The 25044-nt window shown below is 43.8% G+C and overlaps 1 protein-coding gene and 1 non-coding gene across 3 annotated transcripts in view; both read right to left on the bottom strand.

Moving 5' to 3' along the window:
* The window catches only part of GRID1 (glutamate ionotropic receptor delta type subunit 1), an 842873-nt gene that overhangs the window by 253317 nt on the left and 564512 nt on the right, over positions 1–25044 (bottom strand). The gene's annotated exons all lie outside the window — the stretch shown is intronic.
* LOC114810583 lies at positions 20992–21129 on the bottom strand. Its single transcript, XR_003758279.1, has one exon. It is a non-coding gene; the product is annotated as a small nucleolar RNA SNORA7 (small nucleolar RNA).

Below are 25044 nucleotides of genomic sequence, written 5' to 3'. Positions count from 1 at the left end.
TGGTACAGCCTTTTTATCTGATTCAGATAAAGCAAAAACACAGAGGCTCAATCACCAGATGATAGATGAAGCCAAAGCTTCAGTGGCTGATGCATAGACAGAGAGATGAAGACCAGACTTGTCACAAGAAAGAAAAGTTATGGGGAATCCACGCTCAAGAATCAAGGCACCCAGATGAACCCACTTTGCCAGATCCCTAATTCCACACAGTGTAATTCTGATAAGAAACTATTGCCCTCCAGCAAGAAGGAAGGATTGGTGATTTCATTCAATACTGTGTGCTCCATGAAGGTATGGATCACATCTACTTTACTGTATGCTCCCAAGTGCTTAGTATAGTGTTCTGCATACAGTAAGCACTCAGTAAATAACATCAATTGGCTCCGTGCACACCAGCTTTCGTTTTGTTCTTCTTCATAAAAAAGTTACCAATCCCTGTTCTTGACTGATTTTGCACCTTTGACATATCTGAAAGGTGAAAAACGGATATTAAAATTGCAAGAACTGATAAAATGCATATGATTATCATCATCATTGGAAACATTTGCCAACTACATACATTCTGCAGAGTAGTAGGAGATGCCTAGAGAAAATTTCATTAGCAGCCATCTCTGCCCACCAGGGTGTGGGAGACAAACACAGAAGTAATTAACACAACATTATAGATTTACCTTCAGGATTTCCTCACTTATAAAATGGGATAGCCTCATGGAAAGAGCACAAAGGACTGGGAGTCAGGACAGCTGGGTTCCAATTTCAGCTGGCCACTTCCCTGCTTTAGGATGTTGAGCAAGTCACTCTGTGCCTCAGTTTCCTCAACTGTAAAAAATGGAGATTTAATATCTGTTCTCCCTCCCCCTTATATTGAGAGTTCTCTGTACGACAGGGACGGTATCTGATCTGATTGCGTAGTATCGATCCCAGCGCTTAGTACTGTGGTAAATACAACACATATATAATATACATTTTATTCATATATACACATGTAAAATCATATACATACACACATACACACACACACACACACACATATATATATATATATATATATAGGTATTTGTTAATGGTCCAGGCCCTGTACTGGGTAAATACAAGTTAATCAGGTTGGACACATATCACGTCCCAAAAGGGACTCACAGTCTTAATCCCCATTTTACAGATGAAGCAACTGAATCACAGAGAAGTTAAGTGACTTGCCCAAGGTCACACAACAGACAAGTAGCAGAGCTGGGATTAGAACCCAGTTCCTTCTTAGAGACCCATTTTCTAACCACTAAGACACACTACTATTATTTGTGCCTGCTTCCTCCTAAATGTGGTGCAATTAACCCTGTTTCCCTTTTGATCCCCTCCCTTGCCAGAATCCATTCAATAGTACTAGTGCACCCGCATGCTGAATTTCCCAGGATTATTCCTCCTCCGTCTGCCTTCTGTTCCTGAGACAGGCAGGGGTGATTTTGCCATGGAAGGTGGAGATACCAGAGGACAGTCAAAGCTTCAGAGCACCCATTCAGCTCAGCAATGGGGAAGGGGATCCAGCACAGTTTCATAAAAGGGAAATATGCCCATCTAAGAAAGTCAAGTCGAGAATTCTTTCCAAGTGTCACAGTGGGTATTTCTTCAGCTTCCATTTAAAGGTCAAGCCATTTCAAGAGAAAGGAGAAAAAGCCCCCAAGATGGTTTCCTTGCTACCTTTCGATGTTTGCATTCTTCAGCACCACATATCTGAGCAAGTTCGTATGCCAACAGCAGAATTCTTTCTTCTCTTCATCCTTTCTACCAAATGTCAACGGAAGGTGAATGCTTAGGGGATTTGAAAGGTCTGCGATCATAATAAGGTAGATCGGGGTTGTGAGATGTGCTTGGATCTTTGAATATCTAGTCATGGTAGTCCAAAATATTCTCTACTCTCTGACCTAGAGACCCAGAGTTTATAAAATTTTTCCCAAGAGTGCCCAAGATTGGGTTTCCAAACACTATGATAGGGCTCTGAAATGCATTATCGCTGTCGAATCTCAAATTGGCCATTAAATTTCTCCAGATGGAATGGGGAATGTCTGTTCAGTAGATTTCCCTCCCCCAATTTGTCTGGCAATGGGTCCCCACCCCATCTTCCACACAGTACAGTTCCAGCACTTAATGCAGTGCCTGGCACATAGTAAGTGTTCAACAAATACCATTAAAAAAGGAACTGATTAAAGCTGCCGAGGAAATGAAATTCCTTTTGCTTTTTTTATGTCCATTTGGTTGGACAGAAGCTGTGACAGGAGGGTGTTCTGAGACCTAGAGAAAGTCCCAGATATTCTGGTCCTTTGGGCTGGGCACAGTGTAAAGATGCAGCAGGACAACAAGGAAGAAAGGGGAGCAGCATAGCCTAGTAGAAAGATCACAGGCCTGGGATGTCAGAAGACCTGAGTCTACTCCCAGCTCTGCCACTTGTCTGCTGTGTGACCTTGGGCAAGTCACTTAAATTCTCTGTGCCTCAGTTGTCTCATCTCTAAAATGGGGCTTAAGACTGAGAACCCCACAGACTGTGTTCACGTTGATAATCTTGTTTCTAACTCAGCCCTTAGTACACGTAGTAAGTGCTTGACAAATGCCATACAAAAAATAAAAAATAAAATAGAGTTTGGGGGTAAACGTGAGCTCCTTCTGGAAATTCCAATTCCTGAGCTCTCGGATCCTGAGAATTCAAATGGAGACAGAGATTCCCTAGATTTGAGATCAGGGACATTTTTGACCAAAGGTGGTTCTACTATCAGGATGGATCTGCCATCAACTCCTGGTATAACCCATTCCATGCTATTAATCAATCATTCATATTTATTGAACACTTACTGTATGCAGAGCACTGTACTAGGTGTTTGGGAGAGTTAGTTACCCACAATTAGTTTACATTCCTCGTGAGGGGGAGCTCTCGAGAGAACAGATCATTTTGAGAACACATTTCAGATGCAATCTCTCCAAGCTTATCTCCACAAAGTTATTCCAGCTCCAGACGACAACTTAGAAAATGGCAATTAGGTTGAAACAAGCAAATTTTCCCACTTCCATCACCGCCCAAGCTCCCATCCCACCTTACACACAACCCATACCAATTCTGAGAATTTCTTTCTAAGGTCCTGCCAGCAGTCTTGCAATTTTTAAGCATGGTATGATAACCAAGGAGAGCCCCCTGAGGGAAGGACCGGAAGGAGAGCTTGGCTAGTCCTGGAGTTTGCTTTTTCTGCAAGATTCAGGCCCAGAGACAGTGGCGCTTGGGTGTAAGGTGGAGGAGAGAAGACAGAGGAAGTAAAAAGAGGAAGAGCACTGGCCTGGCAGTCAGGGGACCTGGGTTCTAATTCTGGCTCCACCATTTGTCTGCTTAGGACCCTAGCTAGGAAAGTCACAACTTCTCTATGCCTAAGTTTCCTCAGGTGTAAAATGCGGATTCAATACCTGGTCTCCTTTCTACTTAGACTGTGTGCCCCGTGAGACAAGGACTTTGTCCCATCTCATTGATTTGTATCTACTCCAGCAGTTAGACAGCAATTAGAACAGTGCCTGACACATAGTAAGTGCTTAACAAATACCATAAAACAATAAAAATAAAAAGGGAAAGGAAAGAAGGCAATCAGCATGGCTGAGTGGATAGAGCATGGGCCAATGGAGTCAGAAAGACCTGGGTTCTAATTTCAGCTCCAACACTTGTCTGCTGTGTGATCTTGGGGCAAATCACAACTTTACTATGCCTCGGTTTCTTCAACTGTAGAATGAGGATTCTTCTCCCTCCCATTTAGACTGTGAAGTCCATGTGGGACAAGGGCTATGTCCAACTGGATTGATTTCATAATACTAATAACTGTATTTGTTAGGCGCTTATTTTGCACCAGGCACTGCACTAAATTCTGGGGTGGATACAAGCAAATGGGGTGGACACAGTCCCTATCCCATGTGGGACTCAGTCCTCGACATATACTAGGCACTTAACATATACCATAAAAAATAAAAAGTGATATGGTTCAGATTGTCCAGAGGTAGCAGAGTCTTGGGCAGCCTAGGGGACAAGGGGTCTGCATTTCAGAGGAAGTATGAAGGAATTAGGCAGGTGAAAATAGTCTCAAATCACCCCTTTCTTTCCTCCTCCCACCAGCTAGGCTATGGTTAGTACCCTGGGCCCCCTGGAAGTGGTGAGGGTATATTCAGCTCAGCCACAGTTGAGGAGGCATCTTGCAGGACCGGGCTGAGGAATGAGGCACTTTCAGCTGTAGCTGTCACCTTGCAGGATGAGATACAGAAAATTTTAAACAGCTAGACGAGTCACAATAAAGTTCATGTATGTTTAAAATTGTATGTCTCACAAATTTGTTTGAAGTCTTCTGGATTAATAGCTGCATAGCCTAGTGGAAAGAGCCCGGGCCTGGGAGACAGAATTCCTGCACTCTAATTCCAGCTCCACCAATTGCTGGCTGTGAGACCTTGGGCAAGTCGATTAACTTCTCTGTACCTCAGTTTCCTCAACTGTAAAATAAATAAATTAATAAAATACCTGTTCTCCCTCCTACTTACAATGTGAGCCCCATATGGGACAGGGACTGTGCCCATCCTGATTAACTTTTATCTACCTGAGAACTTAGAACAGTTTTAGTAACATATAGAGCACTTAACAAATTCCTTAATAATAAATAATTATCATAATAATTAGCCCTTCTAAATCACATCTCTGTAGAGAAGCAATGTGAGCTAGTGGAAAGAGCACAGGCCTGAGAGTCAAAGGAACCTGGGTTCTAAACCCAGCTCTGACACTTGTCCATTGCATGACCTTGGGCAAGCCACTTAACTTCTCTGTGCCTCAGTTTACTCATCTGAAAAATGAAGATTCAAGACCTGTTTTCCCTCCTATTTAGACCACGAGCCCCATGTGGGAAAGGGACATTGTCCAATGTGATTATCTTGTATCTACCCCAGCACTTGATATAGTACTTGGCACACAGAAACCATTTAACAAATACCATTTTTAAAAATTATTAAAGGACGTCTTCTTTCAGTAATCTCTCTCATCTCCCCACTCTCATAGCATTTTTATTTATTCATTTGGTCATATTTATTGAGCACTTACTATGTTCAGAGCACTGCATTAACTGTTTGGGAGAATACAATATAACAATAATTGGACACATTCCCTGCCTACAACAAGCTTACAGTATAGAGGGGGAAGCAGACATTAATGTAAATAAGTAAATTACAGACATGTATATGTTACAGATTATATATATTATATATGTCCTTATAGTCTACTGTGCCCTCCAACCTGTCTCCCCAGCTAGATTATAAGACTATAAGATGCTTGAAAGCAGAGATACTCTTCCAAGAGCTGAGCACAATGTTCTACACACAATAAGCACTAAATAAATATAATAGGTGATTGATTGGCCCTGGGCACATTGCCTGCTTAAGGATTTCATTTGGTTTAGCTCTCCTGAGCAAAAATTTACAACCCCAGTTCTATACGGTAGTCCTACCAGGGGTATGGTGGCATGGCCTAGTGGCAAGAGCACAGGCTTGGGAGTCAGAGATCATGGCTTCTAATCCCAATTTTGCCACTTAGCTGTATGACCCTGGGCAAATCACTTAACTTCTCTGTGCCTCGGTTATCACATCTGTAAAATGGGGATTAAGACTGTGAGCCTCACATGGGATAGCCTGATTACCTTGTACCTACCCCAGTGCTTACAACAGTGCTTAGCACATAGTAAACACTTAACAAATACCATAATTATAGAGTAGCAGTGTGGCTCAATGGGAAAGAGCACGAGCTTGGGAGTCAGAGATCATGGGTTCTAATCCTGGCTCTGCAATTTAACAGCTGTGTGACTTTGGGCAAGTCACTTAACTTCTCTGTACCTCAATTCCCTCATCTGCAAAATGGGGATTAAGACTGTGAGCCCCACGTGGTACAACCTGATTACCTTGTATCCCCTCACCCCCAGTGCTTAGAACAGTGCTTGGCACATAGTAAGTGTTTAACAAATACCATCATCATCATCATCTAAGACAGTTTATTCCCAGTGTTCTCCAGAAAGGGGAAGAGGGGCTTTGAGACCAAAGTCCATAGCACAACTCCTATAGAGCAAGATAGAATCACAGGATCACCTCAGCAAAAATGTGTTTGGATACTCTGACAGTTCATGCCATAAAAGTCCCCTTTAGGGATTTCTCAAGTTCCCTCACAGGATTTCTCAAGTTCCCTCACTATCACGCTACCTTTAGGGATATCTTCTTGTTTTCTTTCTGTGTCTAATGCTTGTCAGTTTGGCTATGGGCTAACCAAATTATGGAGAGCATTCGTTTCAAGTGTTACAAAAATAGAACTAAAATGAAAATGCTTCTGAGTCCTTCCTTTAGCTTCTATGGTTCCAGAAGATGTACTGAACTGTGTTTGAGTAAAAAGTAGATTTTGAATAAGCTCAAGGGACATCCCCATTGGGAGATGTATTTTGAAAAATTCCAGACATTGCAAAGGCAACTGGGAGGGGCCTCAGTGATCCTCTCTGCAGATCCTAGTCACTTCCCCACCTCCACCTTCTTCCCCAGCTACAAAACCTGGCAGTCTCCACGAGGGATCCAGGGGAAAGTACTTGGCAGTGGAACCTGCCTGTTGTGTTTGTCGAGAACATAATCACTTTTTTAATTTATAGGAGCAACAACTTCTTGTCCAGTGGGTTGACAAATTGCCCTGCCCCATTCCTGTGGAGAACACTAGCCTTTCGTAATTACATGCCAGTGGCCTATTTTCATTGTTTTTAACCTTGCTGGGCAATAACCTGCCAGGGCCACTGAGCATATATCTTTAAATTGAGTTTGTAATAGAAAAGAGTGCTGGGTTCTACTTTAGGGTGACACTGGGGCAATAAACTAAAGTGCTAAAAACATCAAGCAGAAGTATTCTTAGCAATTTCCAGTGTTCTCATGGGGGCCACAAGAAACGCTCACTAAATTTGAATGGATGGAACCCACCTTTCCTCTTCTACAAAGAGAGCTTTTTTTATGAAGCCTGCATACACCAGAGACAGGAACTTCTTGGAGCAGTAAATTAGAGAGACTATGGAATATGAGTTTCAATAAAGCTAGTTTGGATGTTTCTAGTGTCAATACAAATAGATGGTCTATGAGAAAAGTAAATTTTCTCCATGATCTACTTGGACAGATGTCAATTTCTGCAAAACTGCATCATCATCAATCATCATCATGCAGCAGAGAAACCATTCCTAAGACTGGAAATGATCAAGAAAATCAACACACCAACCTTGGATATTATCCTAGGCAAAAAGTCTTGGGATGCTTCCAAAATACAAACATTCGACAAGTATAAAGTAAAAATTAGGTAAGAATTATTCTTTAAGAGGTGATAAGTTTTGTGGGGTGATAGGTTTCGCCACTCAACCTCAAGGCTGAAATAACTGTGATAATTGGCAGTACAAAGACTTATATGCAGCATATTTTGCACAAGACACTTGCTAATCCCTCAGAAAAGAAAAAACAACAACAGCATTCTCAATTGCAAAACTGAAGATGAGAGGTGATGAAGCTTGTCAAAGATTCTATGTATCTCTGAAAGCTAAGATTATGAACCAATTCTTCTGGGCTCTCTTCTTAAGATCTCTTGACACACCCAGGGGCCTTGCCAGGAGATAGACCAAGGAATTAGCTAAAAGAAGAAAATGCATTTCTTGCAGGAGTTGCTTGCATTCAACCTCCTATTATTCCTCTCTCATTCTGTATCCTGATTTATGAGCAAATTAGACCATATATTCAGACTCAGAGCTACACAGAAAGAAAATCCTCAATTCTGCTTCCACGAGTTGCAAGAATCTCAAAGAAGAAGCAGTGTGGTCTGGTGGAAAGTGCACAGGACTGTGAGTCAAAGGATTTGGGTTCTAATCCCTGCTCTGCCAACTGCTTGTTGTGTGACCTTGGGCAACTCACTTAATTTCCCTGTGCCTCAGTTTCCTCAACTGTAAATTGGGGATTAAATACCTGTTCTTCCTCTTACTTAAAGAGCCCCATGTGGGCTACAGACTATGTCTGAATTAATTAACTTGTATATACCCCAGAACTTTTTTTTGTCTGGTATTTGTTCAGTACTTACATTGTGGCAGATATTGCACTAAGCACTGGGGTAGATAAAAACTAATCAAATTGGGCACTGTCCAGGTCCTACATGGGGCTCACAGTCTTTTTCCTCATTTTACAGAGGAGGTAATTAAGGCACAGAGAAGCAAAGTGACTTGACCACGGTCACGCAGCAGAGAAGTGGTGGAGTGGAGATTAGAACCCAGGTCCTTCTGACATCCAGACCCATGCTTTATCCGCTAGACTACACTGCTTCTCAGTGCTTAGTACAGTGTTTGACACATAGTAAGTGCTTAACAAATGCCATAAAAAACGATCATTCCAAACATATCTAGCTAGCTAGCCTGGGTTTTAAGACTTCAGTTTTACTCATGAATTAAATAAGTGGCCAAAGAATGCTTGTAATTGTTATTCATTGTGATGAAAGGGACAGATAGAGTTTCCCATCCAGGCTTGGTTCTTAGACTCCAGCACCCAAAACCTACATAAAGAGATTGATTAAAATGATGTTATTTGTGCAGGACATGACTATTCTCTCTTCCCTGCCCTTTCTGGGGCATGTGACGAAACAAGATAATATAATTTTGGTATTTGTTAGGAACCTATGTTATAAGCATTGTTCTAAGCCATGAAGTAGATACGAGGTAATCAGGTTGTCCCTGTCCCACATGGGGCTCACAGTTTTAATCCTCATTCTGCAAGATGAGGTAGATGAGGCACAGAGAAGTGAAATGACTTGCCCAAGGTCACACAGCAGGCACGTGGCAGAGCCGAGATTAGAACCCATGTCCTATAACTCCTAGGCCCGCACTCTTTCCCTTAGACCATCCTGCTTCCCTAGACTAAAAGGGCAGGGTCCTAGAACATTATAAAGGTTATATGCAGGACTCACTTATGGTCAAAGTGCCCAAACATCCTGGAAGTTGCCTCATTTACTGCCACAATCTCTGCTACCCATGTTGTTCAGACATTTTTCAAGATTCCTACTGGAATAACAGAATGCCTTAGCTGGTTATTTGGTCAAGAACCTTCACCACTGATGACATAGCCTCAACATTCCTTTTGTACTGAGAAAGCATTAGAACCTAGAACTCCTTATTTCCAGGGTAGTAATACTAGCATTTATTAAGAATTTATTGTGGACAGAGCAGGGTACTGAGCTCTGGAAGAGAATACACAGGTAGGAATTAGACACGGTCCCTGTCCTTCAGAGGGCTTACAATCATCTTTCCACTGGACCAACAGCTAGGAGTAGCTGTCCACTGTAATGACCACCAAGCAGGCTGAGCTAACCCAAAAATGTAGACCAGGGCCAATCTCAAGAAACTACAGGGATCGTATTTCCTTGAAACAGCTTGAAAGCATTTTGTATAGAACATCAGATTTCTAAGTCTTGGAGTAATATGTCTTGACCTACCCTGTCCATTTCTCAAAATTAAATTATTGTCCTCTAGTTCCAGCTCTAAAACAATCACTGACTCTGGAAAATGTTCAACCAGAGCATTGGGGAAAGGTTTGCGGTTACCCATCTACCAACTCTGTTGTACTGTACTGTCAAGCACTGAGTTCAGTACACTGCACACAAAAAGGCCTCAATAAATACTCTCCCAAGCATTTAGTTCAGTTCTCTGCACACAGTAACTGCTTAATAAATATGATTTATTGATTGACTGAAATACCACTGATTGAATTATCCAGTCCATTTGACTGAGGTAGATGGCCAAACCAGATCATTCAGGAGAAACTAAAATGGCCTTAGAGGACTGAATTGGTCAGCTACATAGATCAGATGAACTGATCGTTTCCCAAGCTCAACTTCCATTTGTTCTGGGGAAACCAGCCTGCAAAACCACTTTGGGATCACAGTGAATGGATGGGACTCTCTTTACTGATCCGATTAGCTGGAAAGCTTCCACGTTTCCACTTCACTTTGTGCCCCAGTCATGCATTTCTGGTGCTGAGAAACATTCAACTGGAGGCAGTAACAAATGATTTCTAATAAGAGAGGAACTTTGCCGGCATGTTTTCTCAGAGGGGCTTCTTGTAAATCTGGCCCTGTGCCATCGCACACTTTCCCCACCCCCCAACCGGTCCTTGACCGCCAGTGCTGTGATGTCAGAATTGTTGGGAGGACCGGATGTTTATTGCAAAGGAGGTCATGAACAACTTGCCCTTCCTGACAGTTATTGAACCAAAACTCAGCATTAAGTTTCCTTGCTGGCATCCCAGAGGGAGATAAATGGGGATTTAAATGGCAGAGAGCAGTGGAGCCTGAGCCATTTTTTATTTATGCATTCGCTTGCTCCATGAGAAGAGTGAGACATGCTAGAAATCAAGTCGGGTGGTAAAAGTTAACAGGAGCATCCAGCCCTGGGATCTCTGAAAGGAAAGGCAGCTAATCAGCCTGTCTCCTAAAAGCTGAGATGCACTTGATCGTGGGTGATAAAAATGATCTTGGGTGGTGGTGTTCAATAACTGAGGCTTTATTAGGCAAATGAAATGGGGGTATATAAAGGTGTTGTCATCTGTAGGAAAGGAGTAAATAAAAATAACAGTAAAGCTTTATATATTTACTGAACATTTAACTTTTGGGTTTCTATGCACTAATCCCCAAGGCTGCTCTCTGTAGAAGAAGTTGTCAATGAGTTTCCATTTCTAGGAATACCTCAAGGCACTATAAGGGTCATGGTCATTATGGCCAACAATAGGGACAGAGGATAGGCCCTCAGCCTTTATTTAGTTGCAAGAGCAGCTTGATAAGAGTTTGTACTGCTTCAGTCCTCCAGGTCACCATCACCATTCTCTGCTCCACCACAGAGACTGCTCCGCTCTAGGGGAATAATTTTAAGTAAGTAGAGGTGAGGGAAGGTAAAGAAGGTGAGGGGTTTTCTGAATGGGAATGGGAGATGTGAAGAGGCAGAGGGGTGAGAGGAAGATATGTAATGGAAAGTATTTCATGAGAAATCTTGAAGGATAGACTTTCTAGGAAAGGTTAAAATTTCCTGCTAATAATTGGGGTATTTATTAAGTTGTAATAATAATTGTAGTATTTGTTGAGCACTTAACTTGTGCCAAGCACTGTACTAAATGCTGGGTGGATACAACTAAATTGGGTTGGACACAGTCCCTGTCCCACATGGGGCTCATAGTCTCAATCCCCATTTTACAGATGAGGTAACTGTGGCACAGAGAAGTGAATTCATTCATTCATTCAATAGTATTTATTGAGCGCTTACTATGTGCAGAGCACTGTACTAAGCGCTTGGGATGAACAAGTCGGCAACAGATAGAGACAGTCCCTGCCGTTTGACGGGCTTACAGTCTAATCGGGGGAGACGGGCAGACAAAAACAATGGCACTAAACAGCGTCAAGGGGAAGAACATCTCGTAAAAACAATGGCAACTAAATAGAATCAAGGCGATGTACAATTCATTAACAAAATAAATAGGGTAACGAAAATATATACAGTTGAGCGGACGGGTACAGTGCTGTGGGGATGGGAAGGGAGAGGTGGAGGAGCAGAGGGAAAAGGGGAAAATGAGGCTTTAGCTGCGGAGAGGTAAAGGGGGGATGGCAGAGGGAGTAGAGGGGGAAGAGGAGCTCAGTCTGGGAAGGCCTCTTGGAGGAGGTGATTTTTAAGTAAGGTTTTGAAGAGGGAAAGAGAATCAGTTTGGCGGAGGTGAGGAGGGAGGGCGTTCCAGGACCGCGGGAGGACGTGACCCAGGGGTCGACGGCGGGATAGGCGAGACCGAGGGACGGCGAGGAGGTGGGCGGCAGAGGAGCGGAGCGTGCGGGGTGGGCGGTAGAAAGAGAGAAGGGAGGAGAGGTAGGAAGGGGCAAGGTGATGGAGAGCCTTGAAGCCTAGAGTGAGGAGTTTTTGTTTGGAGCGGAGGTCGATAGGCAACCACTGGAGTTGTTTAAGAAGGGGAGTGACATGCCCAGATCGTTTCTGCAGGAAGATGAGCCGGGCAGCGGAGTGAAGAATAGACCGGAGCGGGGCGAGAGAGGAGGAAGGGAGGTCAGAGAGAAGGCTGACACAGTAGTCTAGCCGGGATATAACGAGAGCCCGTAATAGTAAGGTAGCCGTTTGGGTGGAGAGGAAAGGGCGGATCTTGGCGATATTGTAGAGGTGAAACCGGCAGGTCTTGGTAACGGATAGGATGTGTGGGGTGAACGAGAGGGACGAGTCAAGGATGACACCGAGATTGCGGGCCTGCGGGACGGGAAGGATGGTCGTGCCATCCACGGTGATGGAGAAGTCTGGGAACGGACCGGGCTTGGGAGGGAAGATGAGGAGCTCAGTCTTGCTCATGTTGAGTTTTAGGTGGCGGGCCGACATCCAGGTGGAGACGTCCCGGAGGCAGGAGGAGATGCGAGCCTGAAGGGAGGGGGAGAGGACAGGGGCGGAGATGTAGATCTGCGTGTCATCTGCGTAGAATTGACTCACCCAAGGTCACATAGCAAACAAATGGCAGAGCTGGGATTAGAATTTATGACCTTCTGACTCCCAGGTCTGTGTTCCACTTCTTAGTGGCCCAGCACTGCATTAAACTATGTGGTATACAGATCATAAACAGATCTGACATAGTCTCTGGGCCATGGGGCTCCAGGTCTAAGGTAAAGGGAGAAGAGGTATCTTGCCCCATTTCACAGATGACAAACCTGAACCACAGAGATTTTAAGTGACTTGCCCAAGGTGACACAATAGGCAAGTGAAAGTACAATGCTCTGCAAACAGTAAGCACTCAATAAATATCACTGATTGATTGACTGATTGATTGGAAGAGTTGGGATTTAGACCCAGGTCTCCTGACTCCCCTGCTCTAAAAGAATGCCTTAAGTTCACTCTGAATACTTATCCATACTGAATCAGACCCAAGTCTGAACCTTCCAGAGGTAAATCAATCTATCCTGCTGCTGATAGGTCTCCACCAAAGTCATAGCACTCGGGCACCCTCAAAGAACCTTTTCCAAACCCTCTCTTTCATTATAGAACAGATTTCTAAGCTGAAATTAAATTCCAATCATTCCATATTCACTGAGAACCTACTGGAACTGAGGACTTGAGAGAGTGCAATACAATTCACATATACAATTTCTGCCCTCAAGGAGTTTACAACCTATATCTATTTCACCTACTGCAATTCTAGCTCATTCTATTCTCTGAGCAGCTAGAAGAACATGTGATCATTTTCTCTGTCCCTGGCTTTCTGTCTGTGCCGTTTGTCAGGCACTTGTTCAGATGCCTGGCTTGTGTTCCCTTTGATGTACAAAGACTCCTGAACTCTTAGCTGCTCCATTGTGAGGTCTACCTACTCCACCATTTAGAAATCTCCTGCTGTTGGACACCCAGATGAGCACTGGACTGGCAGTTCCTATTAGAGTACCTATTCTAGGCCCAGAGCACAGAAGCAATGTTACTGAAATTGTGTAACCTGACTCCAGAACTCTTAGCAGTTGCATTGCGGGGTCTAACCACCACAGTTTTGAAATCTCCTGCTGTTCAACCCCGAGATGAGCACTGGCCTGGCAGTTCTCTTCAGAGTACCTATTCTGAGCCCAGAGCCCAGAAGCACTGCTATTGAAATTGCTTGCACCCTGCAGTGTTTCTGTCTGTCCCAGCACGTTGAACATGTCCGAATAGGGTGAATATATTTTTTCATATAAAAATTTCCATTTTGAGGGCCTGATGTGCACTGGGCAAAATATCATTTGGCACGATGCTAATGTTCATCAGGATCCTCCCAGGATGAATGAACATTTCAGAGAACATGTTCCATTCCGTTCTGTTTCCCATCTGCTACAAACTCTGACTAGACTTTGGCCACCCTGACAGCCTCCATATAGGACCAACATTCGAATCCACATTGAAATGAAAAAGGCAACCACATTTCTTGTAGTAAAAACCTGGGGACACTTTTGGTGAAAAACCTTAACTCTCTACTGTTGTATGAAACATCAGAAAAATGCGACTGAAAGAAATCTTTGCCCACAGATGGCCATTGATCAGTGTATGACATCTATAGGTCCCCAGCACAAATAGATTTGATGGATTAAACTTTAATTTTTTTTATTATTCCCATTCAGATGGCCTATCTCCACCCAACTCTGCCCTGAATAGAGTTTGGGAGGATAACTTGGAGGCATGGTTTGGGAGCTCAGAACTGCCAACAACCCCCGGGAGCAGCTGTCAATCAAACAGATTGATCACATAATCAGGAAGTGCACACAAGGACTCAGTCTCCTGGAAAACCCTGCCTGAAGTTAATTCCCCTTCATGCTTCTGGGCCCTACTGTGCCAAACCGTGACAATATAGATGCTTAGATGCAGACCATTTCTAGAAATGTTCTTTCTAAAACTGCTATTAGATTTGTTTTGGATAGCCATGGCCACAAGCAGCAGTGTACCTGGTTTTGAAATCCATAGGTGTCATCTGCCTAGCTCACCCATGTTCCAAAGACAACAGGCAGAAACACATCATTGTGCTCACAGCAGGACAGCTCCAATGGGTAGGATTTGGAAGGAGAGAGGAGGACAGCAGGATTTTTGAGCAGCTGCTGTACAGTGAACTGAAAGGGACACATGCCAACCAGGAGAGCAGAAGAAGCAATTCATTGAAACAATAAAGCACAGGCACAAACCATCATTCATTCATTCATTCAATTGTATTTATAAATGCTTACTGTGTGCAGAGCACTGATCTAAGTGCTTGGGAGAGTACAATACAATAATAACAGACACATCTCCTGTCCACAGTGAGCTTACAATCTAGTGGTGGGAAGATGCATATTAATATAAATCAATTACAGGCATGTACATAAATAAGTGCTGTGGGGGTGGGAGTGGGGAATAACAAAGGGAGCAAGTCAGGGTGATGCAGAAGGGAGTGAGAGAAGAGGAAAGGAAGGCTCATTTAGGGAAGGCCTTTTGGAGGAGATGTGCCTTCAATAAGGCTTTGAAGAGGGGGAAAGCAATTGTCTGTCAGATTTGAAGAGGGAGGATGATGCAGGCCAGAGGCAAGACATGGGCTAAGGGCTGGAGGTGAGATAGATGAGATCAAGACCCAGTGAGAAGTTTAGAATCAGAGGAGCGAAGTGTGTGGGCTGGGTTGTAATAAGAGAGCAGCAAGGTGACATAGGAGGGGGCAAGATGATTGAGTGATTTGATGCCAATGGTGAGGAGTTTTGTTTGATACAGAGGTGGATGGGCAACCATGGAGTTTTTTGAGGAGTGGGAAAACATTTCCTGCCAGTCTTGTAGAAAAAATATCCAGACATCAGAGTGAAGTATTGCTTGGAGTGGGGAGAGACAAGAGGCTGGGAGGCCAGAAAGAGGCTGATGCTGTAATCCAGGCGGGAAAGGATGAGTAATTGTATTAACGTGGTAGCAATTTGGATGGAGAGGAAAGGGTGTATTTTAGCGATGTTGTGAAGGTGGCTCCGACAGCATCTTGTGTTGGATTGAATATGTGGGTCGAGTAAGACAGAGGAGTCAAGGATAAGACCAAGGTTAGGGGCTTGTGAAACAGAAAGGATGGTGGTGCCATCTACGGTGATGGGAAAATCAGGGGGAGGAGAGGCATTGCCCCCCATCAGGCACTGTTGGGGGGTTGCTCTTCTCTAGCATACTTTTTTATGATATTTGTTAAGCGCTTATTATGGGTCAAGCACTGTTCTAAGCACTGGGGTTGATAAAAGTGTTAGGCCAAATACAGTCCCTGTTCCATTTGGAACTCATTGTCTAAATAGGAGGGAGAAAGGTACTGAATCCATATTTTTCCAGTTGAGGACACTGAGGCCCAGAGAGGTTAAGTGATTTGCCCAAGGTTACACAGCAGGAAAGATGCAGAGCCAGGATTAGAACCCAGGTACTCTGACTGCCAGGCCCATGCTTTATCCACTAGGCCATACTGCTTCTCAACATAACAAAGATCAACATTTCAAAAGGCAGACTCAAAAACAGACAGGACCCGAATGGACAAAACCCATCTGCATAGTGAGGACCTATTTGCTCAAATAAATTAAGCTCATCAGCCATTTTAGCCACCCATGCACACATAGATAAGAGTAATAATAATAATAGTATTGGTTAAGAGCTTACTATGTGCCAAACACTTTTCTAAGCGCCGGGGTATCTACAAGATAATTGGATTGTCCCATGTGGGGCTTACAGTCTTAATCTCCATTACAGATGAGGTAACTGAGGCACAGAGAGGTTAAGTGACTTGCCCAAGGTCACACAGCAGAGAAGTGGCGGAGCCAGGATTAGAACCAATGTCCTCTGTCTCCCAAGCCCATGCTCTCGCCACTAGGCCATGCTGCTTCTCTGATCTTGTCATCAGAATCATCTCCTTTGAAAATGAAGGTCAAGCTATATATAGATGGTGACTGAATTGGGTTTAAGAGGCCTAAATTTAAATGTCCTATCCACTTTGGGTCAAAATACTAAGTACTGGTGATTCACCAAGATTTTGTACTGAGAAGCAGCATGGTCTAATGGAGAGGGCACAGGACTGGGTTCTAGTCCTGCCTCTACCACTTGTCTGCTGTCACCTTGGGCAAATCACTTAACATCTCTGTGCCTCGGTTTCCACATCTGTCAAATGGGGATTAAATATCTCTTCTGTGGACTGTGAGCCTGACGAAATACAGGGACTTGGTATGGTGATCATCATTTAGTTCAGTGCTCTGCACTCGGTAACACTTCATAAATACTATGTCTATATGATTATTTTGATTTCACCTCCAATGCAAAGTACAGTACTTGGCACATAGTAAGCATTTAATAAGATTACTATCAGGACTTGGAGCCAGAAACCCTAGGTTCAATAATCCCAGCTCTGTCACTTGACCTTGAATATGTCATTTAATTTCTTTAATTAATTTAGTTGATTAATAACCTCAATGTCCTCATTTCTTATCATGAGACCTATGTGGGACAGGGACTGTGTCTGATCTGTTATCTTCTATCTAGTCAAAGAAGCCACTTAGCTCAGAGGAACTTAACAAAAATCACATTTATTATTATTACCTTCAAGGAGCTCACCCTACTCTCTAATCAAACCCAGTGTTTGAGTCTCCTCAGCTTCACTTACACTGTTTTTTCAGTGCAACGAGTTCAACCATTACTGGATAGCTGAAGAGGGGGAAAAAACATCTTCCCTAGTTGAGCCAAAAACTGAATTAGATTCCACTGGAAAGAGTAAGATTCTCAGGGTCCTCAGTCCCGAAGGGGGTCTTGTGGGTGGATCTAGCAAGAAGACAGAAGATTCTCAGGGTCCTTAGTCCCAAAGGTGGTCTTGTGGGTGGATCTAACAAGAAGATCTAACAAGAAGACACTGAGGAACACACCACAAGTCTTTCACACCTCCACCCCCCATGCCTATCTCATTCTCTCAGAGACACTGCCACAGGTTTTTTGATTTGCCTACTGCAGTGGGATAGGTTGAGCTGTCTCAAAGCAAGCTTGTGGGCCCTAGTTAGACCATCTTCTCACCCTACCCCACTAATGAGAGAGACTGAGAGCATTTGATCTTTTCAGCATCGAAAACTGCTCATCTGCCATTGGAAACCACTGCCAAGATTGCAAAGTGACACAACAACTTCAATTCTCTTCCCCTCTTTCTAGGTGATCCTTGACGGGCAATCACTGCACTCAGTGTGGATGTGGGGAGGGTGACATGGGACCTTCAGGTGAGGACCTAACATGGGGTCTCCTTTTCCCCTTGATAATGAGAAGCAGCATGGTTTAGTGGATAAAACGCAAGCCGGGGAGTCAAAAGGACTTGGGTTCTAATTTCGGTTTCACCACTTGTCTGCTGTGCAACCTTGAGCAATCACCTCACTTCTCTGTGCCTCGATTACTTCATCTGTAAAATAGGGAGTAAAACTGTGACCCTCATGTGGGGCATCGACTGTGTCTGATCTGATTATCTTGTATCTACCCCAGCACCTAGTAGAGTGCCTGGCACAAAGCGAGCATTTAGCAAATACCATGAAAAAGTAGTAATAGTGACATATGTTAAGTGGCTACTATGGACCAGACACTGTGCTAAGTGCTAGGGTAAGTATAATACAATCACAGTCCCTATCCAACATGGAGCTCACAGTCCAAGGGGGAGGGAGAACAAATATTTAATCCCCATTTTTTGATGAGGAAACTGAGGCAGAGAGAAGCCAAGTGACAATTCCAGGGACACAGAAGGCAAGTGGTGGAGGCAGGATTATAACCCAGGTCCCCTCACTCCTAATCCTATGTCTTTCCTCTAGACCAACCTCTAACTACTGCTCTCACTCTCTCAGCAAGTGCCTGCTAGTAGGAGCCCCCCAAAAAGCAGGGGCCTGGGAAACAAAGGACCTTAGTTCTAATCTAGTCTCTGTCACCTGCTGAGTGATCTTGGGCAAGTCAATGTATCTGTGCCTCAATTTCCTTAGCTGCAAAATGGGGATTCAGTAGTAGTTCTCCCTCCTTCTTAACTGCGGTATGGGGCAGGGGCTGTACAGGCCTGATAAACTTGTATCTACCCCATTGCTTAGTACAGTGCTTTATTCATAGTAAGCACTTAAACACCACTAAAAAAAACTGTTGGAGGAAAGTGTAGTGTGGTTACTCTCAGCCTTTTATTAGGTACCATTCTAAGGGCTGGTTGGGGTTTTCCCTTGGGAGGGGAAATCATGTCTCAGATAACCTTCTTATCACATATTCATTTGGTGGGGGTGGAATTTGATCTAAAGATTTCCCAGAAATTTTCTAAATGTGGCCAGTGAATCTATAGCCAGTTGCAACACAGCCCTGAAGAAAAGGGACCTTTTTCTCATTACAGTTGCACCACTCTGCTTCACAAGGAAGGTTGACCTCCCCTTCAACCTTTGTTCTTGGTTTTCTTCAGGGCTCTCCTAGGAAGGAGAGTTGACTGCCTACTCAGAGAGAGAGAGAGAGAGAGAAAGAAAGAAAGAAAGAGTGAATCAGATTCAGAGACAGACTGGAATACACCTCAGAGCAGCAACCAAAAGTTAACAGCAGCCAATCTGCTTCCATCTTCAGAAAAATGCCAGCAAAGAAATTATACATCAGAAAATAAATTAACTCTCCTCTAACTGTCCTCCAACATTGGAGCAGCAAGCCTGAGGCTCATACATCACACAAACCAAATTCAATTTATTCCCATTTATAACAAAAATATGTCTCAAGTGTAACATAAAAAGGTATCATTTAGCATTCTTTATGCTCATATGGACATCACTTTGGCAAGAGATAGCTGGCTAAGCAGTATTTGAAAAGGACTGAGCATTCCTAGATACAAGCAAACTCATCTGGATGGGTGAGAAAAATGAGTTTACTTTAAATGGACCAAAAGAATCAACCTTCACATATTTATAAAGTGCTGGCAAAGACAAAATACCAGCTTTGTGAATAAGAGAAGGCCTATCCAATGGGGCCTGAAATTGCTAAGTTTTAATACACTCCGGTAACACTGAGCGTTCAAGGTGCAGGACAAATCTCCATCACAAAATAATAATAATAATAATGTTGGTATTTGTTAAGTGCTTACTGTGCAGAGCACTGTTCTAAGCACTGGGGGAGATACAGGGTAATCAGGTTGTCCCACATGAGGCTCACAGTTAATCCCCATTTTACAGATGAGGGAACTGAGGCCCAGATAAGTTAAGTGACTTGCCCACGACTTGAGAGAGAATACCAGGGGAAGCTGGGCCCAGTGTGCGTGGCACTGCTGTGTCCAACTCAATTTAGAGGCAACATTTCAGCTCACACTTTGCCAGGTGACCTCTCTGGCAAACCTGACTTCCCATTTCAAAGCCCAACTTCGCTTACCAACTCTGAGTCTTGTTCTCTTTCGCCACACTAAAGCTAGGGCCGGAATATCTAGAGAACCAGTCAACAGTCTTGCTCTTTTCTCTTCCCACAATAGCCTTAGGGCTTGATGCAGGTGAAAACCAAAAAGGGAATCCCATCCACAGCAGTGAAGCCAATGAATGGGAAAGCAGGGAAGATGAGGAAAGGAAACTCAGTCTGTTGAGTTAGGTCCTGGGTTAGGCTCAGCCACTCACTTGCTGGCAATCAATCGACACTGTTTACTGAGTGCTTACTCTGTGCAGAGTACTGTACTAAGCACTTTGGAGAGTACAATAGAGTGGTGAGCCCTGTGCTTAGAACAGCCCTTGAAACGCAGGAAATGTTAAAAATTAAGTAATCAGAATCCCTGCCTTGAGGAGCTTACAATCCAGCAAGAGAGACAACCAAGTATAAATGTTGTTTGGGAGAAGTGATGGGGGTAAGTACCTAAGTGGTTATGGAGAGATTTCTTATGTCTGTCTCCTTCATTAAAGTCCTTGAGGGCAGGGATTGTGTCTACCGCAGCATGGCCTAGTGGAGTCAGAAGGGCATGGGTTCTTATCCCAACTCTGCCACTTTTCTTCTGTGTGATCTTGAGGAAGTCACTTTACTTCTCTGTGCCTCAGTTAACAATCTCTAAAATGGGGATTAAAGACTGTGAGCCCCAGTGGGGACAGGGTCTCTCTCCAACCCAATTTGCTTTTATCCAGCCCAGCAGTTAGTACAGTGTCTAGCACATAGTAAGCGCTAAACAAAAAACACCATTCTTATTAGTTTAATATCCTCTCCTAAGTACTTAATCTTGTTTTATGCCATCAAGTCGTTTCTGACCCATAGCGACGTCATGGACACATCTCTCCCAGAGTGTCTCACATCCACCTGCAATCATTCTGGTAGTGTATCCATAAGAGTTTCCTTGGTAAAAATACAGAAGTGGTTTAACATTGCCTCCTTCCATGCAGTCAACTTCAGTCTCCGCCCTTGACTCTCTCCCATGCAGCTGCTGCGGGCATAGGTGAGTTTTGCTTGTATCAGATTGCCTTCCACTCGCTAGCCACTGTCCAAGCTAGGAATGGAATGGGTAGGCCTCTGCTTGACTCTCCCTCCCACAGTCAAGACTGGAAGAGTACTGGAAACTCTCCAGATCTGACCCTGAGAGGGGAAAGGGCTTTCCACAGTGCTGTGAACACAGGAAGCTTAAATAAATATTGCTGATTGATGCAGGAGGGAGACAAAATAGGGTAGCAAATGAGAGATTGGTCTGAGAAGACTACCTGCCCTGAGGCCAGTTAAAGAACACTTTCTGTCCCACTCTGATTTCACTCATCCAATCCATCATTCAGAATCTTCAGAGGGCCATGCAATTTTCATAAACGCAAAGATCTTTATTCACCTGTGGTAATCCCTCATTCTAATTCCTGGACTTTGATCTCCAAAACTGAGGCCAAAGAACAGGAAAGAGGCTGTTTTTTATTAGTATTATTATTATGGTTCCTTATTTAGTGGGTAATTGTGAAGAGCTCAGGAGAGAGCCTGTAATAGCTAACCCCCAATCACAGCTTAGCCACCTAGCCACCATACCTGGTTTAAAAAAATCCTTTTATGATATTCAGCTTTGATATGCAGATACCTTTCACAGCTAGCAGGTATTAATTGAGTGAGCTTCTTTCAGAAAGAATTAATGGAATGGTGCAGGGCCCATTGTTAAAACCAGCAAAGCTTCCCTCCATTACTTGAATCTCCGTTCTTCATAATTTCCCTTAACAAACAAACCCCAAGGAGCCATACTGAAGCACACTGGGATTTTCCTTTCTTCTTAAAGGCAATCCAACACTTTAAAGAGAACAGGATTGACATAGGCAGATGATAAAACCTCCATTAGTATGAGGAGGAGGTACAGGATGGGCTGAGGCAGTTCAATCTGCTCGAGCCACATCTTGTCAGTGGTTGCTGCCTCCTGGACACCGCCCTGGCACTCTCAGGATAAGGGATGTCAGCAGCTCCAAGATCCCATGTGCTCCTTGGCCTTTCAGCCCAAACCAACATATGGGGGCAGCTTGGCCCAAAGAGGGGGTTGGGCATCGATCCACTGCGCGGCAGCCAGGCGCACAAACACAGTTAATTCTGGCTACCCCTGGCTCTTGGGAGAATCGTGACTTTCTGTTGCTGCTGTGGCCGGAATTGGCCTGACCTAGTCACTGACCTAGAAGTGAAAGGCGCTGGATTCAGTGACACATTTCCCGACCCTTTCCATCTATCAGCTGCCAATCCGCTTTTGAGATTGATTGTGTCACCCCTAATGATAAAGATACCACCATAAGGATTTTCCAAATAAGAAGAGTAGTGAGGGAGAGGAAAGGTTAGGTCTACAATCAGGGGAGAAATAAGGGAAGATATGGCACACATCAGACTAACATTTTCACAGCAACTCAATTATTTGACAGGGGTAGCTTCCTTATAATAAATGATAGATTAGTATCTGGGGTTAAAAAATAGCAAAACCTACCAATCCCAACCCTCCCCTGACCAAAACAAGAGACAGCATAGCCTAGTGGAAAAAACACATGCATGGAGTCAGGAGAACCAGGTTGACCTGAGGCAAGTCACTTAACCTCTCTGAACCTCCAATTCATTACCTGTAATGATAATCCCTTTCCGTACCTCACAGGGATATCGTGAGGCATAAAAGGCATCAGTGATGGGAAAGTGCTTTGAAAAATAAGACTGCTATGAACATTCAAAGAATTGTTGTTATTATTAGAGTCTTTGCCCTCTCCTAACTCTCACGCTGTCACAGCAGGAGGAGAAGGACAATACCCGGTTCAGGCAATTAACTCCAGGAGGCAATTCAAAGGCCAACTCAAAGAACTGGAGTCTGCCTCTCATGGAACATCCTCCCACCCTGAGCCAGGGAGCAAAGGAACGGAGAGCAGGCCAGCCTATGCCACCCCTTTGTCCCTTTGCATGGAAAGATCTATCCTTATCCCAGCAGGGAAAACCACTTATAGTTAGTACAATCGGTGGAATTGAGTGTTTACTATGTGCAGAACACTGTACTAACCACTTGGAAGAGTTGGGAGATATGCTTTCCCTGCCCTCATCAAGCTTGCAATCTAGAGGGGGAGACAGACATTAATAAAAATAAATAAATTACATATATGTATGGATAAATAAGTGCTATGGGGCCGATGGAGGGGTGAATATCAAGTGTTTACAGGGTACAGAGTTGAGCACAAAGATGATGCAGAAGGGATATGGAGTGGGGGAAATGGCTTAATTGGGAGAGGTGTCTTAGAGGATATGAAATCAGGTGTGAAAATTCCTTTCAACACTCAGGATATCATCCAGAGTATTTTGAGGAAGGTTCTCATTCATTCTCATCTGACTTAAATTGTGGTCAGGTAGAAAGAGCACACAGGGCTGAAAGGCAGGAGACCCAGGTTTTAAATCTGGCTCCACCATTTGTTTGATGTATGACCTTGGGCAAGTCATTTTATCTTTCTGTCCCTCAGTTTCCTCATCTGTAAAATGAGGATCAAATCCCTGCTCTTCCTCGTTAAACTGTGAGCCCCATATCAGACAGGGACTGTGTTTGAGCCAAGTACCTTGTATTTAGTCCAGTGCCGAGCACAGTGCTTGGCACATAGTATGCAATTAAGACCACAATTATTATCAAACCTACCCCAACTACCTTATCCATCTAAAACCTCAATCAGACCCTAATCTACAAGGGGAAACAGTGTGGCCTACTGAATAGAGCACAAGCCTGGAATCAGAAGGTCCTGGGTTCTAAACCTGTCTGCTATGTGACCTTAGGCAAGTCACTTCACTTCTCTGTGCCTCGGTTACTTCATCTGTAAATGGGGATTAAGACTGTGAGCCTCATGTGGGACAGGGACTGTTTTCAACCCGATTTGCTTGTATCCACCCTGGGTATAGTACCGTGCCTGGCATATAATATGTGCTTAAATACCAGAGTTACTATTATTAAGGCTAAATACTGCACGCGAGATAACTTTACCACCGTGTTCCACCGCTCACTACAGCCCCACCTTGGGGAAAGATTTCCCCTTGGCAAAGTCTAATAGAGTCAAACCAGGCTCCTGGAGTTTCTCAAATTGCCCTGGCCTGTTCCTTCAGCATGCTTTGCATCCTTTCTCCAAGTTGGCATTTTCCCCAGGCACTGCCCCCAGGCTACACTGCCCCTCTGGAGGTGTCAAGGGGTTGGGCTCACACAGCAGTCTTCTCTGCCCCAGTAGTTACAAAGAATCGATTCCCTTTACCACCTTTTCAAGTCCACTCTAACCTTGAAAGCTCATCTTCACTTTTCCACCCTCCTCCTTATATCTTAGTCCTGTTAATTATAAGCCATTTATAGCCGTTCCCTTTGTGTTCAAACCTACCACAGGGTAACAACGGGGACCTTGCCCATTCTAATCTCACTAGTGCCATCTCTCATAAATTCTCCATACCCAGGTCATAATCTGTTTCCAAACACTTTTTATTCTCTATATCTCTCAGAATCCCTCTGGCAATTAGCTTAAGCTAACATATGCAAAAAGATCTATATTGGTTGCATAATTCATACAGATTTCACACTATAGGCAGGAAATATATGCACCACGTTCCAAAATATTTGCATATAAATGAAATATTTCCCGACATGTGCTTTTTTTTATTGGTGATATTTAGAATATATGTATATTGCCTCAGCTAAAGCCCAAATTCTACATTTTGCCATGCCTGGAACGGCACGATTCTTGAACAGTTTGTTAATTTTTAAACTGGCCATTGCAGAATGTCTATTTATCAGAATGAAGGCTATTAAATTCCTCTACAGGGTGGTGCTTTAAGGTTCCGGAGGAGCAGCTGAGAAGCACTGAGAAGCAGCATGGCCTAATGGAAAGAGCATGGGCCTGAGGGTCAGGAGACCTGAGTTCTAATCTAAATCCTGCCATTTGCTTGCTGTGAGACATTGGGCAAGGCTTTTAACTTCTCTGGGCCTCAGCTTCCTCACATGTAAAATGGGGATTAAATACCTGTTCTCATTCTCCCTTATACTGTGAACCCTATGAGG

Source organism: Ornithorhynchus anatinus, chromosome 3, assembly GCF_004115215.2.
Source record: "Ornithorhynchus anatinus isolate Pmale09 chromosome 3, mOrnAna1.pri.v4, whole genome shotgun sequence".
Taxonomy (NCBI): Eukaryota; Metazoa; Chordata; class Mammalia; order Monotremata; family Ornithorhynchidae; genus Ornithorhynchus; species Ornithorhynchus anatinus.
The sequence above is the reverse complement of the archived record's forward strand: the minus strand, read 5'-3'. Positions and strand labels throughout refer to the sequence as shown.